At 39.8% G+C, this 18,362-nt stretch overlaps 1 protein-coding gene across 1 annotated transcript in view; it reads left to right on the top strand.

Moving 5' to 3' along the window:
• Window positions 1-18,362, top strand: part of LOC134212083 (rho GTPase-activating protein conundrum) — a 371,885-nt gene that overhangs the window by 224,274 nt on the left and 129,249 nt on the right. The window contains exon 3 of the mRNA XM_062689596.1: window positions 10,344-10,367. The gene's annotated coding sequence lies outside the window, so the exon portion shown is untranslated. The remainder of the gene's footprint in view (window positions 1-10,343; window positions 10,368-18,362) is intronic.

Below are 18,362 nucleotides of genomic sequence, written 5' to 3' on the forward strand. Positions count from 1 at the left end.
CCTGTCCGATTGTTTTCCAATGAAAATTGGGACTCTGGGCTCGAAAGTTTTAGCCAATATATTTTTTGCCTTTCTCCTATACAAAGTAAAAAAATAAAAAATAAACTTTTTTTAAAGAAGCCCAAGAACTAATTTTTTATTCGTAAAATGCATTTAAAAAATTCACTTAGTTTTGGGACACTTGGTCTTAATTTGTTTACTCACAACAAGTTGTATAGGACGGCGAATCCTGTTTCATGTTTTCATCAAGTTTCTGCCCATTGTTTTGTATTAAATTGACCATAAAAAATTTAGCCAGAATATTAGGTATTAAAAACTAACTTACTTTTCGAGCACGTTCAAAGAGAGATCTGAGTAGAAAAAGCCGCGTAGTCGATAGCAGTTCTATTCTGCTGTCAGGTTTGTTTTATATGAACATTAAAAAATGTATGTGACTTCGTAGCTATTGAATTGGCATCGACAAATACAGATTAAAAATTGTCTCAAGTCACGCTTTTTTGGAACAGAAATATTCCATAAAGAGAGGGGGAGTAACTTCAATGTTCATAGAAATGAGCGTTTTTCAATTGCGTTTATCTTAAATTATTCGATTAATACTCATAACTCATGTTCTATTTGATTACCGTGAATATAATTAAGAACTTGAAATCCAAAATCGCTAGCTCGGTTGATGGAATCTTGAAACCCTTTGTACGACTAATTACACATATATCGGAGTAAGCTGCTCAATAGGTTTGTGAGTTAGGAGATGGCGAATTCTGCTTTAATCAGGGAAATTCAAAGTATCAAGTCTTCCAGTTAGTTTCCGGCGTAACTCACTTCTATCTACCACAAGCATTTCATGCGCAACCGAGAATAGGATTTGAGCTAATTTTGTCCGTAGTTTGAATTATCGTTAAACAAATAAATTTCATTATTAACGGGCGTTTGTGGTTTTGAGGAAAGTTATCAGGTAATCAATTTTTTACTCTTTTACTATTATCCGATAATGATAAGGTACGTCCTAATAATAATGTAAATAGGATGTAGTTTGTCAAAAATCCTTGCTACATAAGTTTGAACATTCTTGGTTTTCTAAAGGTGACGCTTATAGTTTGGGTAGATTACGAGATGTTACACGACAACTTTGACATCAAGAGCCTCCTTATAATAGCTTTATCCTGATAAAGCTTGTAGTCGGAATAGGCTCTCAAAATGGTTTTAGCTACATTCTCAATATTTCGAAGATACGATTTTTTTTCAGATCTTGGAACATGTGTAATTTGAATAGTTCTCTATTTTTGTTTTTAATTCTTTCAAAAATGGACGCATTCAGCCTTTTGATTGATTATTTGTTTACAATTTAACTTCATAAAAAATATATAAAAACCAATCTATGTATGTATGTTCGCTAACTACTTCTGAACCACTTGGCCGATTTCAACCAAATTTGGTACAGACATTCTCTATCCTCAGAGGAAGTTAACAAAGGGGTGGGATGGTCATGTAGAAAAGGGGGAGGGTGGTGGGAGGGTTTTGTTCAGAAAACGAACAATTCTGTGTAACTTTCAACTCCCAGGACCGATTTCAACCAAATTTGGTACAGACATTCTCTATCCTCAGAGGAAGTTAACAAAGGGGTGGGATGGTCATGTAGAAAAGGGGAGGGTGGTGGGAGGGTTTTGTTCAGAAAACGAACAATTCTGTGTAACTTTCAACTCCCAGGACCGATTTCAACCAAATTTGGTACAGACATTCTCTATCCTCAGAGGAAGTTAACAAAGGGTGGGATGGTCATGTAGAAAAGGGGAGGGTGGTGGGAGGGTTTTGTTCAGAAAACGAACAATTCTGTGTAACTTTCAACTCCCAGGACCGATTTCAACCAAATTTTGTACACATATTCACTACGAGGAGGTAATCATATGGGAGGGATTTGGGAAAGGGGAGGGTCTGGAGGGAGGGTTTTGTTTAGAAAACGGGCAATTCAAAGTAAATCATGAACCCCTGTACCGATTTCAACCAAATTTGGTACACATTCTACATCATAAGGAAAAGATAACAAAGGGATGGGATGGTCATTGGAAAAAGGGGAGGGTATAGGGGAGGTGTTGTCTATGGAAAACGAGCAACGCAGTGTACCGCCCCACCCCCAGGACCGATGTCAATCAAATTTTGTACCCATATTCACTATGAGGAGCCGATCGTACGGGAGGGAAATTTGGATAAGGGGTAGGGGTCTGAAGGGAGGGTATTGTTCAGAAAACGGGCAATTTAGTGTAACTTCTGAACCCCTGTACCGATTTCAACCAAATTTGGTACACATTTTCTATCCCTAGGAGAAGATAACAAAGGGGGTGAAATGGCCGTTGAGAAAAGAGGAAGGGTAAAGGGAAAGCGGTTGTCTTTAGAAAACGGGCAATTCAGTGTAACTCCTGACCCCCAGGACCAATTCTAAGCAGATTAAATGATTAAATCATTCAACTCTATGATTAAAGATTATGATTAATGAATTATAATTTTTTGAAAATGATGACTGATAATGATTAATGATTAAATTCATTTTTGACAATAATTAACGATTATGAATAATAGATGAAAAAAACCGTTGGATTATGATTAACGATTACCGATCGTGATTAAATGTTGACACACTATGTGTATGGTTAATGATTAACGATCGATATGATTAATGATTGATGATTATGAATGATCAAATTGCATAGTGATCCATAATCGAGTAACCTTTATTCCAAATTTTAAAAGGTATGATAATTATATGATAATGATTCAAGATTAATAAATAAAAGCAAGGTATGCAATGATCCAATGTTCCAGCATAACTTCTGTACCCTTGCCCGATTTCAACCAAATTTGGAACAAACATTCTTTTTCTTAAGAAGGCGAAGATGACAGGGATCGATCAACTCAACACTTCATCGAAATCATGGTTTGCCCAGAGAAAAGCAATGATTAAAGTGTTTCCTTCTGGACGGTAAATGTGATCATTTCTTTAAAAATAGACGTTTTTCCGGAATAAGGCATCGGTGTATGTTTTTCCTTCTTTAGAAATAGACGTTTGCCCGGAATAAAGCGATTTTGGGTTTGATCCCATTTTCAAAATCAGTCAATGTTTTCAAATGTAATCTACCTTCTTTTAATCAAATGATGAAATATCAATAAGAAAACACAATTATCCTTTTGACCTATTCCAATTCCGATGGTGAAAAAAACTGCGAATTAAACTGGCAACTCCGAGCAAGGCCGGGTACATAAAGCTAGTAAAAAATATTTTGCAATTTCTGATCATAATACCTGGTTTACAGTTAGCATTTGAGTGATGAAACGGACTACTTTTCCATACCAATGACATGTATGGGTGCTTTAATGAACATTATGCAACTCAAATGGGTTGCATAAAATCCATTATTTTCCATTACATATAGCAAAGGCTGGTTTTCCAAATAGCACTCATTTGGGTGCTATAATGGAAAACCAGCATTAGAACAATAGTTACATGGCCACATTTGGCTCAATTGGCTTGGGTGGGTGTTCAAACAGTGTATTCTCTGTGTCACGTAATAAATAAAATAATTTGGTGAGCATGACATCAAATTCTCCAAAGGCAGGTTTATTTATCGCTCTATGGTCTGTCGAGCACCTAATGTGGCACGATAACATGGAATCTATTTGTTTTCTGCAGCAACACGATTTTTGGCGAGATTGATCATGTGAAGTAAATAAAATTGTACCATTTTGGTACAGATATATCATACTCGTGCTGAAAAAAATATGTTTTGCAACTAGTTGCCCAAACTACTATTTTCTTCTTTGCAATGAAACTGCCATAGCATCATCCCATGAATGAATATGTACAAGATACAGCGATGACTCGATTTTAACATGTTAAAATTTTTCTGCCCCTGATTTCATCTACAACCGATTTTATGACGGTTTTGATATGGTTTCTCCACGAGTCAAAACCATTAATTGCTTTATATTTGTTCTATTTGACCTCTCTAAAGAATTTTTCTCGACACATTTTATAAAGAGCGAGAAATGCATCATCACCGCTAGGTGGATTGATCTGGGTTTTTTCTTTTTCCTTCACCACCGATTTTACCATCCATCCAAGTTGGCTTTCCAAATCATTCTCCTCGAAATCTCCCTCTTCCCATCCTTCCAAACCGTCCTCTCCACACTCTCTTCCTTTTCTCTCTCTCACTCTCTATTTGATCCTCTCTCTCTCTTATCCTCTTTTCGTTTACAGTCCAAGCTACCAACATTGACGATCAATAATTCTAGACCAACATTTGAAAAGGGCGTAACAACCAAAATTTATTCCTTCTGATTCTTCGTCTACATATATAGCTTTATAAGTGGACGAAGAATCAGAAGGAATGAATTTTGGCTGTTACGCCCTTTTCAAATGTTGGTCTAGAATCTCAATCTGATTTTAGAAGACTTCATATACATTTAAATTGACAGTTTTTTTTATAGCAAAAGAGAAGCTCTGATTTAACAATAATTTATAATTATTATCGAATGGGTTGGGTTCTAAGTTTAAGCTTTGTATTTGTTTTTATTAGGAAATACGACTATATCAAAGGCTTAGGTGTTGTTTGAAATTCTAGTTGTACATAGCTGGATACAGAGTGGTCTAGGAACACCCTTGCGGATTCTCCTTAAAGTCCGGCACTGGAACTCGCTATTGTCTCAAGCTGTTGCTAACATTTTGGAAGATGTTGCGTGTGCTACTTGGGATGATGTCAACTGCATCCGCAGAACGTAGAAGGGCGAGATGATCCTCGTTCTGAAGCGGGACGCTGCGCGGGAGAGTTCCGCGTATAAAAAGTTGGCAGAAGAGGTGCAAGCGCAGCTACAACAGTCAGGTACACGAAAATAAGACTGATGTTGCCTTGCTGTCCGATCCGCATCCCTACTAAACATAGCAGTTGGGTTGCGGATAAGTCCGGAATAGTGACCATCTGGACTTGCGGGAGGTACCCCATCCAGGAGATAGTGTCATCTCCCGATGATGAGGGTTTTGTTATAGTTATAGTCTAGAGTTATAGTCTAGAGAATTGTAAAAAATCATCTAATTTTACTTTCCATAACATTTCCAATGCATGTAACCAAATCATAGGATTGTAAGGTAGGTACTTCCGATTGAATTTCATAGCAAAATGTTTACATTGTGCTGTAATCATGCAAAAATGGCTGGAGGGTCCACTATTGGTTGGGGGTCCACTATTGGGCACTTTACCCTATATGAAATTTCATACAAAAAGTGGGACAATGAATTGAGGAGGGATTGACAATGGTTAATTTTTCAGAAACCTCAACCAGTCACCATAAATGATAAATATATATTTCCCATGTCTTTTCACTAACCCTTGCCACCCACTAGCATGTTCACGTGGTTTATGGACATTCCTTCAGCATTTAAAAATGTTGGAACCTGAAAATCTCACATTTTACCAGCAATAAATCATTTATACTAAAATTTTAGCTTAAAAAAATCGTCTAAGAAAATTATTCCGATTTTGTCACTGTTCCAATTTTATCAACTGAAACTAACAGACCGTGTTGATAAAAACGGAACATACCTGTATATATATTTGTTTTGTTAAGGTAAACGGAGTTTACGCTAGAGTCTCTAGTGGTACTGAACGTAGTCCTGCTGAACGAGGGACAAGCGTCAACGTTCAGAGGACCGAATGGCGAGTCATGCATCGATGTGGCCTTCTGCAGCGCGGGATGGACGGTGGAGCCTGAATTGAGGGTTCACGAAGGGTATACTGCTAGTGACCATCAGAAAATACGTTTTATGGTCAGCTATACCCCCAACAGAACCACAAGGCGCTGATCTAGGATGGCGTACCACAGTTCGACCCAGAACTGCTGGAAGAATCACTACGGTGGGAAAATCAGGCTCTAGGCATTAGTCCTAGACGAGTACTAACACGAGTATGTGACGTGACAATGCCCAGGAGGACTATGCCAACCGGCAACCGCAAACCGGTGCACTGGTGGACGAGCACAATAACTGATCTTCGCAGAACCTGTCTTAGAACTGAAAGAAGGTTGCGACGTGCTAGAACCGAAGCGGACAGGTTTGAAAGACGCTGGGTGTTCAAAACAGCGAACAGAGCTCTGAACTACGAAATCAAATATACTAAGAGAACTTTGTAGGATGGCCAATAATACCCTTTGGGGGATGCATACAGGATAGTGATGGCTAGGATCAACAGCATACCTCCTGAGAAATCTCCGGAGATGTTAGCCAGGATCGTTGAAGGTTTGTTCCCGAAGCATGACTCATCGAATTGGCCCGCCCTTGCAAGAAAACTTAAGCTAAATAAGGAAACAGGGCCGGATTGTATTCCTAACCTGGTCCTTAAGCACGCGATTCTTTCCACTCCAGATATGTTCAGGAGCTGCCTCCAACGTTGCCTGGATGAAGGAAACTTGTAACAGTTGGTAGTTTGCAGGGGCGGAAATAGTACAAACGGAGGGCATGGGCGTAGCCAGGATTTCGAGCAGGTGGGGCAACTTTTTGGGTCTTCTAATTCGTAGTTTTATAGTGGTTTTATGAAAACACATGAATATTAGTGCTTGGCACTATTTCCTTCCAAGTTCCAAAAACTTTGAAACGAAATCCACAACCAACAGTAAAGGCTGGATCACAATAGCACGTTGCGCTGGGCGTTGAAGTCAGCGTTTTGTACTAAAACTTCTATCAGGAATTCTTTAAGTTCTATCAGGAATTCTTTAAGAATGCCTCCAGCAACTTCTTCGGCAATGTCTTCAGGAATTTCACCATTAATTTCGCCGGGAATTAATTCAAAAATTTCACCATTATTTACTCCAAGAAATCTTCCACGAGCTCCTTTATAAGTTCTGCAGGGAATTCTTCCGATAATTCTTCGTGCTGTTTCTCATAAAAAAATCGTGAAGTTCCTAAGAATATTCCGTGGAAATTCCGCAGAACTGCTAGTAAACATTCCTGAGAATTTCGCAAAAAATCTTCGAATTTCTTGTGTAAATTCCATAAAATTTTCCCTGCAAGTTTCAAATAATTTCTTATGAAAATTTCAAAGAATTTCTCCTGGAATTCCACCAAACACATTCCACCAAACAAGAATTCCGGTGAAAACAGATTTCCACTGGGAGATCCTCCAGGAGTTTCTCCAAATACTGCTCCAGGAATTCTTCCAGGAGTTCCACCGGCAGTTCCTCCAAGAGTTCCTCCAGGATTTTATCCAAGAATTATTCCAGTAGTTCTATCGGCAATTCCTACGGAGGTTCCTCTGAAAACTCTTCCGAGAAATTCTCCAGAATTTCCTCTGGGAATTCATTTAGGCTCTCTTTCTGGAATTAATTTAGTTTTCTTCAGGAATTTATATAGAAATTCACCCAGAAGCTCCTCCGAGAATTTCTATGGGAGCTCCTCCGGGAATTCTCCGGGATGTCCTCTGACGATGACGATGGTCCAGCTATATACCCCTACAAAGGTTTCAGCTAGACGAGATTTGTCTATAAGAGACGAGATTTGTCTACGATTTTTTTCGAGGATTCTCCTGATAGTTTCACTGGCATTTCCTCCGGGGTTCCTTTGAAAATTCTCCCGGAGTTTCTTCAGAAATTCCTCCGGAAGTTCCTACGAGAATTCCCCGAGAGCTCCTTCAGAATTCCACCAGTAGCTCATCCAGGAACTTATTCAGGCTTTTTTCAGGAAATCATTTAGGCTTTCTTCAGAAAGTTAAATGGAAATTCCTCCTGAAGCTCTTCCGATAGTTTCTGTGGGAGTTCCTCTGGGAGGTCCTCTAAGAATTCTTCGAAGAGTTCCTCCAGAAATTCTCTCGAGAGTTCTTACGGGAGCTCCTCCGGCAGTTCCTTCGGGAACTCCTCCGGGAGATACACCTCAGAAGAGGAATTCCCAGAGTAATTTCCGGAGGAACATCCGGAGGAATTCCCGTAGTATTATCAGAGGGATTTCAAATCTCTAAGTTAATTAAGTCCCGTTTTATTAGGAAATGCTAAGACAATGTAACAATAAAACCGGACTTAGTTAACTCCTTGATAAAGGTACAATATATGTAACCGAAACGTCGGATAAAAACGTAAAACATAAGAAGACTGAAAGCCATAACCACAAATATTATTATTATCTTTATTTGGGAAGTTTTCAGTCCAAGGCTGGCTCACCTCGAATCCAGGAATTCCCTGTGAAGTTCCTGGAGGGATTCCCGGAGGAACTCTTGGTACAACTCCTGGAGGAGCTCCCGGAGGTACTCCCACAAGCACTTCCGGAGGAATTTCCAGTTCCTGAAGTAATTTCCGGAGAAATATCAGCAGTAATTCCCGGATAAAATACCAGGAGGAATCAATACCGAAATTCCCAGATGAAATCCTGAAAGTATTCCCAGATGAATCGGAGAATTTCTGTCATAAATTTTTGAAGAAACTTCTGGTGGAATTTCGGGAGGAAATTCCGTATGTATTCTTGAAGGAACTCTCGAATACATTCTAGAAGAAATGCCGGAGATTTTGCTGGAAGAATAGCCGAAGAAATGTCTAGAAGTAAAACTTAGAAAGAAGTAAAAATCTTCAAAGAATTCCCTCATGAATTTCTTAAAAAAGTTTAGTGAGGAGTTACAATTACATGAGAAGGATTTTCGAACGATTTTCAAAAGGAATTTGTGGATAACTTCCCGGAGGAATTAAGAAGTTCCCAGGGGAGCTTCTAGAAGGATTTTAAGGAGAATTTATGACCCCGAAATGTTTCGAGTTATTTTGAACTTTCATATGTATTATGGATCCTGGATACCCTAATAAGTTTTTGGGAATCTTTTGAATTTCAACCACCTATTTCTGAATATGATTGGATTGTAAAGTGCACATGTTAAGGGAATTCATTCCAGTCCCCGTTCAATCTTACCACCATTTAGGAGGGGGGGGGCGACGGCCCCCCTTCCCCCCTCTGGCTACGCCCTTGACGGAGGGTAAATCAACTAAACCATAGATGTTTTTACGGCCGAATATTCAATACTATGTCCGCAAAACCGGCAAAATCATCGACGAACTACCCTTTTGAATAACCTTCCGCTTAAGCGCCAGTACAGCAAACCTGCAATGTGAAAGGTCGTGGCAAGTTACCGTACCCTGCTAGTCCTCTTAGGGCAGGGCAGGTAAGAACTACCAAAATTTATCAGCAAAATCCCAAAAGAAAAAGAAAAATAAAAAACCTGAATTGATAAAAGCTAAAATCTTTCACCGCTTTTTCGTTAGAAAGCATTTTCGAGTCAAGTACGAGACACTGAAGACGACCTTACTGTTGAAGTCGAAATACGTACCTATCAAGGTACAATTAAGTTGTGGAATTAAATAGGATTGTTCAAACTCGTCTTATGACAAGTAAAATATGACATCATCTTTTTGAGATTTTTTGAACCAACCACCCCCATAAACATGAATGGAACGCTATAATCAGCGCAACTTGTCACTAAATGAATCCTAAAAATACGCAATATTTGAGGTGAATTGTAAATATTGCATGCAAGTTTGAAGCACACTAGTTAGAAAGATGGCCTTTTCAGTTTAAGGTGATTATACAATCAAGCCATGTGGTGAATTTCAAATTCACCACACGGTTTTCTACTCCTATTATCAAAAGTTCATTGTTTAGCATGAGTAAACAAACGATCTACGGATGTTTCATCCCCATGGGCGTTGTGGTTCTCTCAATTCGTGCTCTTGAAAAATCACTAGAAAAAGCACGTGGTTTCCAAGATGGCCGATTTGTGGCTTTGTTGTATAACCACCTTAAGGTTGTATAACCACCTTAAGGCGTTACTTTATGCATATCAAATTCAACGCACTGTTTATTTTTCAAATATTTTTTTCCATGAAGAGGTCGAAGGGAAGAGTCTAAATAGGGACATTGTCATAATATTTTATTCATTTTGAGGCTTATTAGATAAACCAAAATAAAAATTATATTAAAATTGATACTACTGTAAAATAACATCGCCAACTCATATAACATTTTTATTAAACGATGTAAAGCTTGTTAGAAAGAAACTACTTTTCCATATTATCCAAATTTTTCAGTAGACGATAGAGTTTCTACAAAATCCTGTAAGCCAGTTACATGCCTGCACAGCCTTCCACGCTTCAACAACTAGATGAAAAAAAATCAGAACTTTTTTGCTGAAACTCTTTTTCTCTGAAACTGCCTCTATATTTAGTTCTTACCTTTTTATAATATTGAATATTAATTTTGTCATACTGTTGAAACATAATAAAATGTGTTGTCCAAATACACTCATGAATAATGCTTCTTTATTTTTGGTTATTTACAGATGAAGGATACCAAGCAATGATGGGTATGTATCTACCGTATATTTAAATAATAATTTAAAAAACAAAAAACCTAAAATGTTGCTCCCTGAGCTTTGCATTATTGCTTTTTTTCTTATGATTGGGATTGTATTTCATAACATAGCTATTTTGTTACTATGCCCAAATTACCGTTTACTACCTACATATGTATTTGTATTTTTATGTGGCCCGAAGATTCAAGAGAATTCCTTCAAATATTTGAAGGAAAATGTGATTTAATATCATTCCTATGCAATTTTCCCTACCATAACATTAGTGGGACAGGATTTTAGCTCAACTGCTGCGCTAGTCTGCAGCTCCGCTAATGAACTTGTTACGCTAACCTAACCTGAAACGTTATACCCTAATTATTTGGGTCAAGCTTTTTTCAATCCTATCTGGCAACGTTGTGTAAAAACAGGCCAATTTGTTACGGAACAATGTGGCCTAACACGGCCGCAGAACTAGACCAAATCCTCGCACTCCAACTGGGGTCAGCCAACAGGTGTCCAGTCCACCGCCCGATTAATGTTAATGGCTAACCATTCGGCAACCACACCAAGGGTGAAAAAATGGGCTCCGAGCACCCGATCGATACAGACTTCTGATTGTTTTTTGCCGCAGCAACAACGAACGACGTATGCTTCCACTGCAGACCAGCACCGATTTGGCAACTTTTATTTGGGTATTAAAATAGGCAAGGTTAAATCAATCGAAAGCCGATACGCGTGTTGATCCGCGAAAAATTCCAGTTCGACAGCCAAGCGGCCGGCATGCTCCTATATTGCTGAAAAAATGTAATCTACCTGCAAAGAAGTCAGACATCGTTCAGCTTGTATCATACCCTGGGGGCACCAAATATTCGTTTATAGCCGTGATCGCCAAACTTCAACACGCGGTCCGCATACAGCTTCGATAGGCTATTGTGAGGTTCACGAATATTCCACGGAGTTCTGAGCTGTTTTCTGCAGTACAGAATAGTGCGTGTACGAATGCAAAATTTCACAAACTTCAAAGCCTTACAATAAAAGCTTTGGATGGCTTACAATTAAAAGTTTGTGCAGTAAGCTGGCATAGAGGGAGATGTAATTCCAGATCAAAGAAGAAGAAACAGTTCAAGCTGAAGTGCTTCCATGGATTAATTTCTCCTCTTACGGAAAATATAAAAATCAAATAGAAACGATAAAAAGTGTTCTATAAACTGCTAAAAACGGCCCCTATAGTCAGACAACCTGTGGACCACTGGTGTGTACCGGTGCGTATGATGTGAAGAAGTATTCAGGTTTCAGATTCAATTTCATCTATCTTTGCTGCCCCCGAGCGCTGTGCGGCGGCCGTCCATTCCGTATCGCTTTCAGTCGGTCAAATTCGCGCCAGATCTGTGCTCGTTAGCATAAACGACGCCGATGATGGCGAGGTTACAGAAGCATCGAATTGCAATCTAAACAGGTCCCCCGCTGATTAGATCAGTTTTATTCGGTCGAAGTCGTTTATGCGCGATTTGTTAATTTATGATAGTCGATCGCGCGGAATTCCATTTGCTAATTGGAATCTGGAAAAAAGATTGATTCAACTAGTTTTTACACAGCCTCGTTGTTGTCATTTCTATAGTTTGTAGGGTCGATTGTAACCAATTAGCCCCCAATGATCAGAGTCTGATTTTTAAACACTTCTATAGCGGTTCATGGCACGATCAAGATCGCCGAAATAATCAACAGCGCGTGCTGAATGCCTAGTTCACAGTTTGAACTAGATCTGCCACCACTTGTAGCTTTTGTGCTGTTTACTATGCAAACCTGAGTATCTGCTGAAGTGATCACTTGGACTGAAGTTTATTTATCCAATAGCTACCAATTCTTACCGATTTGCAATCACGTTGAGCAAAAGTTTCTCAATTTGGAGGTCACAAGTCACGAAACGGATTCTACGAAGTGAATGACGCATTTCATACATGTGGCATGAAGATCTTTATGGTAGTTCAAGAACACAAAAAATCAATTGGTACCAAATCGCTGCTTGCAGGGGCGTCGCGTGGAATAATTGAGAACCTGTTCAAAAATGTTCAATAATCAAATAACATTCTTTTTAACCCTTCAGCACGTGCGCGGTCCTGAAACGCCCGTGCAGGCTCGCTCGTATGAGGATTTTTCGTTAGTGTTGTACACTAGTGGTTTAAGAGGTGGGGCGCCACTCGTCGCTAGCACGCTAAGTTCAAAGCCCAAGTAACAATTTCCATGCTTCTTGGATTTATCTAATTCTTATTGCAGACTTATGACAGCAACCACCAAGCTAATTGCTCAGTTTTATTGGCGCTCTTATCGCTATCAATAAACCACTCATAAATCTGCTGAAAAAAGCTTCAATGCTTGTTAAGTCAGTGAAAAATATCACTGAAATTTACGATTAAACGTAATTTTCACCGCGTATCATGCCTTTTCTGACAACAAATTTTACTTATTAATAATTTCGGTAAAAGTACTAATCAATTTAGCAGACATCTTAGATAATGTGGTAATAAATATTTTCAATATATTTCCCTGAGGTACGTTATATTGCCGGCGCGTGATGTTCAACCTTATTTTTTCACTAGCTTTGACCGTGAAATCGGACGCGCACCTCATTTTCAATGGCAGTAAATCGAAAAACAAACCTGAAAGCAAATATTCTTTTGTTGTCGTCATCATCAAAATCCATTTTGTTATTATTTTTCTGCAAAGTTTTGTTTCTCTTTTTTCAAAGCAACATTTTGACAATTTCCTTTTTTGCGGGTGGTTTCAAAATGGTGTCTAAATGCTCTTATAATAGGTTTATAGTGTTATCTGGAGTGGGCCCCTTTGCAATATATTAGTCTTATAGTGGTCATCAGAAGGTTGGCGTGTATTATTCGGTTTTATTGTTAGATCTTATAAATTGATCTTGAAAACCTTTCCTAGAGCGGAATAAAACTTGAAATGTTACTTGGGAGGCAACATTCTTGCAATAAGTGGTGCCCCACCAAATAACTATGATTGGCGCCACCAGTGACCATCGGAAAAATATCTTTATAAATCTCACTTATCGTTGTCGGCTCTTAGCAAGGAAAGGAAAAAGCATCATCCATCCATCATCCATCATTGATAACGAATAAGTTTTCATTGAAAAAGTGAGGTTATGCTGATCATTACAGCTATATTTGAGCCACATATGTGACATCCACATGCAGAGACATCCTCAAAATGTATGAACTTGAACAAACAATATTGAAATAGAAGAGCAGTACTAGTGACAATGAACTACGTTCAAATAACTATGCTGAACCAAGCTGCTCCCCACGAACTAAGTCAAATATGTACTGTTGTTACTACTGACATCCGTATCTTGTGTAGTTTTGTATTCCGCGCATTCCATATTAGTTGAAACGACAGAAGAATAGGTATGTCTTTTGCTCGTTCAAATTTGAAGTTGAACGAGTTGCAACGAAATGTGAGAAGGCGTCGATATTATGCTTGCAGCGTGTTGCAGCGCTTCGTTCCCAAACAAACGAACAGAGAGAAAATTTCCCTCAAAATTCTCTCTCATATTTTCTTCTTCATTCACGTCGTTAACTTGAACGAACTGCGACGCTGTTTCGTTGCAAGGTTTGTTGCATCGCTTCGTGTTCTACATGTAGGCGGGCAGAGACAAAAAGCACGTGTTCTGAGCAGGAGTGTATTTTTGAAACAACCAAACGCCTGAATACAAAAAGGAAAGCTACCTATTTGCCTATGTTTTAAATGTGTGGACTGGTTCATAAACAAAATCGAACGAAGCTTTTGCAACAGCTCTGTTTTCTTTCAACCAGTGCAACTATGTTTTTTAACACAAGATCAAAATATAATCTTTATTAGTTTGCCTACCTGTGCAATGAACAGGTTGAACAGGCCGACCAGACGCCACTGGCTGCTTGTAGAATTAGTAATCTAACTGGGCGCTCGTCGCTTTAACAAAAATTTGAATCCGTCGCAGCCATTTATGCTTTTATTATTATTTTATTTATTATTTAATGAGACGAACGTCAATTCACTGATTTTAACGAAGTAGAACAAATGAAAACTTACGATGATTCAATTGGATGATTCAACTGATCCGTGAGTTTTTAGATGCTGAGTTGGGTGCGTTTCAACTCACGCTTGATTTGAATCATCCATGAGTTTTGAGATTTTGAATTTTTACCAGCTCTGCTTGTTATCGTTTGTTACGAATTTAACGCGTACTAACACGTTACAAAAATAATTTAAAAAGAAATATATATAATGCACACTTCTTCCAATCATTTGTATTTTCAGGGCGATACTCGATGTCATAATATTGAAAAATAAAATATTTAAATTAATGAAAAAATACAAAGTTAAAAAATTTAAGAATAGTATAGCATAGTTACGGTGTACTTCGTAGATTGGACAATAGTAATACTTATGTTTTTTCTTTTGAAATCCTTATTCAGATTGCTATCAAAAATAGAAGTGGGTGTGCTCCTTGATTTCAATCTATGATAAAAATTAAAAAAGCATGAGGATTACTACTCCTGGTCACGCCCATCTTCACCGTAACTTGGGAGGGGAAGGAAGTGTTGATGTTGTACTTACTTAACGAGAGGCCCCCGAATCCAGCGACAGCCTCATAAGAACCACAGAGTTGGATATTGGGGAAGGTATTCGTTGGGTCAGGATTTGCCTGTATCTGACAATGTGACCGTGGTAGATCTTACACCATCACACACCACGCAAAGGTGTGTCTCCCCAGCGTTACGGGTCTAATGCAAAAATACAAAGCTAAAAATGTTAAGGGTAACAAAACTCAAAATTTCACCGAATTAAAACCCCTAGCAAATCCACCTTGCGGTAAAAGTGCCTTTATCGTGCGTTATAAAAAGAAATATTTTGGCTATAACTTTCGAGCCCATATTCCGATCTCGCTAATTTTTAATAGGAAACGATGAGACAGGACTCTTCGTCGATTGCAACTTGTTGCGAGTAAATCGGTTGAAGATGAGTGTCATGAAGATCAGTGATTTTTTTGCGCACATACATACACACAGATATAATTTAAATTTGTCGATCTGAGTAGATTGAAATATAACACTATGAGTCTCCGGGCCTTCTATAAAAGAATCGTTTTTGGAGTGAGCATTTAAGCCTTTTCATTACACCTTGGTGTACAAAAAGGCCACATGGAAATCACCTAATCAAGTAACGGAAATTCTTCTCCGACATCACGAACGTACGCACTTACCGCAGTGCGAATATTGAATCCGACCACTACCTCGTCGCAGTATGTCTGCGCTCAAAACTTTCGACGGTGATCAACACGCGTCGGAGTCGTCCGCCGCGGCTAAACATTGGGCGGCTACAAGACGGTAGACTAGCCCAAGACTACGCACAGCAGCTGGAAGTGGCACTCCCAACGGAAGAGCAGCTAGGCGCAGCATCTCTTGAAGATGGCTGGGGAGATATTCGATCCGCCATTGGAAGCACCGCAACCGCTGCACTAGGCACGGTGGCTCCGGATCAGAGAAACGACTGGTATGACGGCGAATGTGAGCAGTTAGTTGAGGAGAAGAATGCAGCATGGGCGAGATTGCTGCAACACCGCACGAGGGCGAACGAGGCACGATACAAACGGGCGCGGAACAGACAAAACTCGATTTTCCGGAGGAAAAAGCGCCAGCAAGAAGATCGAGACCGTGAAGAGACGGAGGAACTGTACCACGCTAATAACGCACGAAAGTTCTATGAGAAGTTGAACCGTTCACGTAAGGGCCACGTGCCACAGCCCGATATGTGTAAGGACATAAACGGGAACCTTCTTACGAACGAGCGTGAGGTGATCCAAAGGTGGCGGCAGCACTACGAAGAGCACCTGAATGGCGATAAGGCAGACAACGGTGGCGGTATGGTAATGAACCTAGGAGCACGCGCGCAGGACATGCGACTTCCGGCTCCGAATCTCCAGGAAATCCAGGAGGAGATCGGTCGGCTGAAAAACAACAAAGCCCCTGGAGCTGACAAACTACCAGGAGAGCTGTTTAAACACGGTGGTGAAGCACTGGCTAGAGCGCTGCACTGGGTGATTACCAAGGTTTGGGAGGATGAGGTTCTGCCGCAGGAGTGGATGGAAGTGGCGATAAGCTGGATTGTAGCAACTACCGCTCAATCACATTGCTGAACGCCGCCTACAAGGTACTCTCCCAAATTTTATGCCGTCGACTAACACCAATTGCAATAGAGTTCGTGGGATACCAGTACCAGGCGGGATTTATGGGTGAACGCTCTACCACAGACCAGGTGTTCGCCATACGTCAGGTATTGCAGAAATGCCGCGAATACAACGTGCCCACACATCATCTATTTATCGACTTCAAAGCCGCATATGATACAATCGATCGGGACCAGCTATGGCAGCTAATGCACGAAAACGGATTTCCGGATAAACTGATACGGTTGATCAAGGCGACGATGGATCGGGTGATGTGCGTAGTTCGAGTTTCAGGGGCATTCTCGAGTCCCTTCGAAACGCGTAGAGGGTTACGGCAAGGTGATGGTCTCTCGTGTCTGCTATTCAACATCGCTTTGGAGGGGGGGATTTTCACGAAGTCCGTCCAGTTATTTGGTTTCACCGACGACATTGATATCATGGCACGTAACTTTGAGAGGATGGAGGAAGCCTACATCAGACTGAAAAGCGAAGCTAAACGGATTGGACTAGTCATCAACACGTCGAAGACGAAGTACATGATAGGAAGAGGCTCAAGAGAGGTCAATGTGAGCCACCCACCACGAGTTTCTATCGGTGGTGACGAAATCGAGGAGGTTGAAGAATTCGTGTACTTGGGCTCACTGGTGACCGCCGATAACGATACCAGCAGAGAAATTCGGAGACGCATAGTGGCTGGAAATCGTACGTACTTTGGACTCCGCAAGACGCTCCGATCGAATAGAGTTCGCCGCCGTACCAAACTGACTATCTACAAAACGCTTATAAGACCGGTAGTTCTCTACGAACACGAGACCTGGACGATGCTCGTGGAGGACCAACGCGCACTGGGAGTTTTCGAAAGGAAAGTGTTGCGTACCATCTATGGTGGGGTGCAGATGGCGGACGGTACGTGGAGGAGGCGAATGAACCACGAATTGCATCAGCTGTTGGGAGAACCATCCATCGTTCACACCGCGAAAATCGGAAGACTGCGGTGGGCCGGGCACGTAGCCAGAATGTCGGACAGTAATCCGGTGAAAATGGTTCTCGACAACGATCCGACGGGATCAAGAAGGCGAGGTGCACAGCGGGCAAGGTGGATCGATCAGGTGGAGGACGACTTGCGGACCCTCCGCAGACTGCGTGGTTGGCGAAGTGCAGCCTTGAACCGAGCTGAATGGAGAAGTCTTTTATGTGCAGCACAGGCCACTCCGGCCTTAGTCTGATGATAAATAAATAAATGGTGTACAAAAAAGAAATAATCTAAAATATGTGAATTTAAAATTTCAAAAACTATTTAAAAAAGTTCAATGTTGTAAAAATGAATAATATAAAAATTAACAAATTTATTGATTGAAATTAACAAATAATTAATTTAAAGTTTAAAAAGTCCTAAAATTCATATTTTTTAAACTCGAGAATTTAAATTGAAAAGAACAATAAATCATAAATTCAAAATTTTCAAAATTTTGGAAATAATAAAACTAAAAATTCAAAAAATATAAATTATAAATTTGATGATTAAAACTATTAAACAAATAAAAATATTCGGAATAAAAATTTTTAAAAATTTAAATAGGGGAACAGACGGCTTTGGCAGGTTTTGTTCTATTATTGGCAGGGGGTTTTTGTCGACCGAATTTTATGAAATTTGGCCACAATATTCTTTGATATGCAAAGAATGTTTGGGCCAAATTTGAGCATAATCAGACATAAAAAACCCCCCTGCCAATAATAGAACAAAACCTGCCAAAGCCGTCATTACCCCTATTTTAGAAATTAAAAAT

The sequence above is a fragment of the Armigeres subalbatus genome, chromosome 2 (genome assembly GCF_024139115.2).
Source record: "Armigeres subalbatus isolate Guangzhou_Male chromosome 2, GZ_Asu_2, whole genome shotgun sequence".
Classification (NCBI taxonomy): domain Eukaryota; kingdom Metazoa; phylum Arthropoda; class Insecta; order Diptera; family Culicidae; genus Armigeres; species Armigeres subalbatus.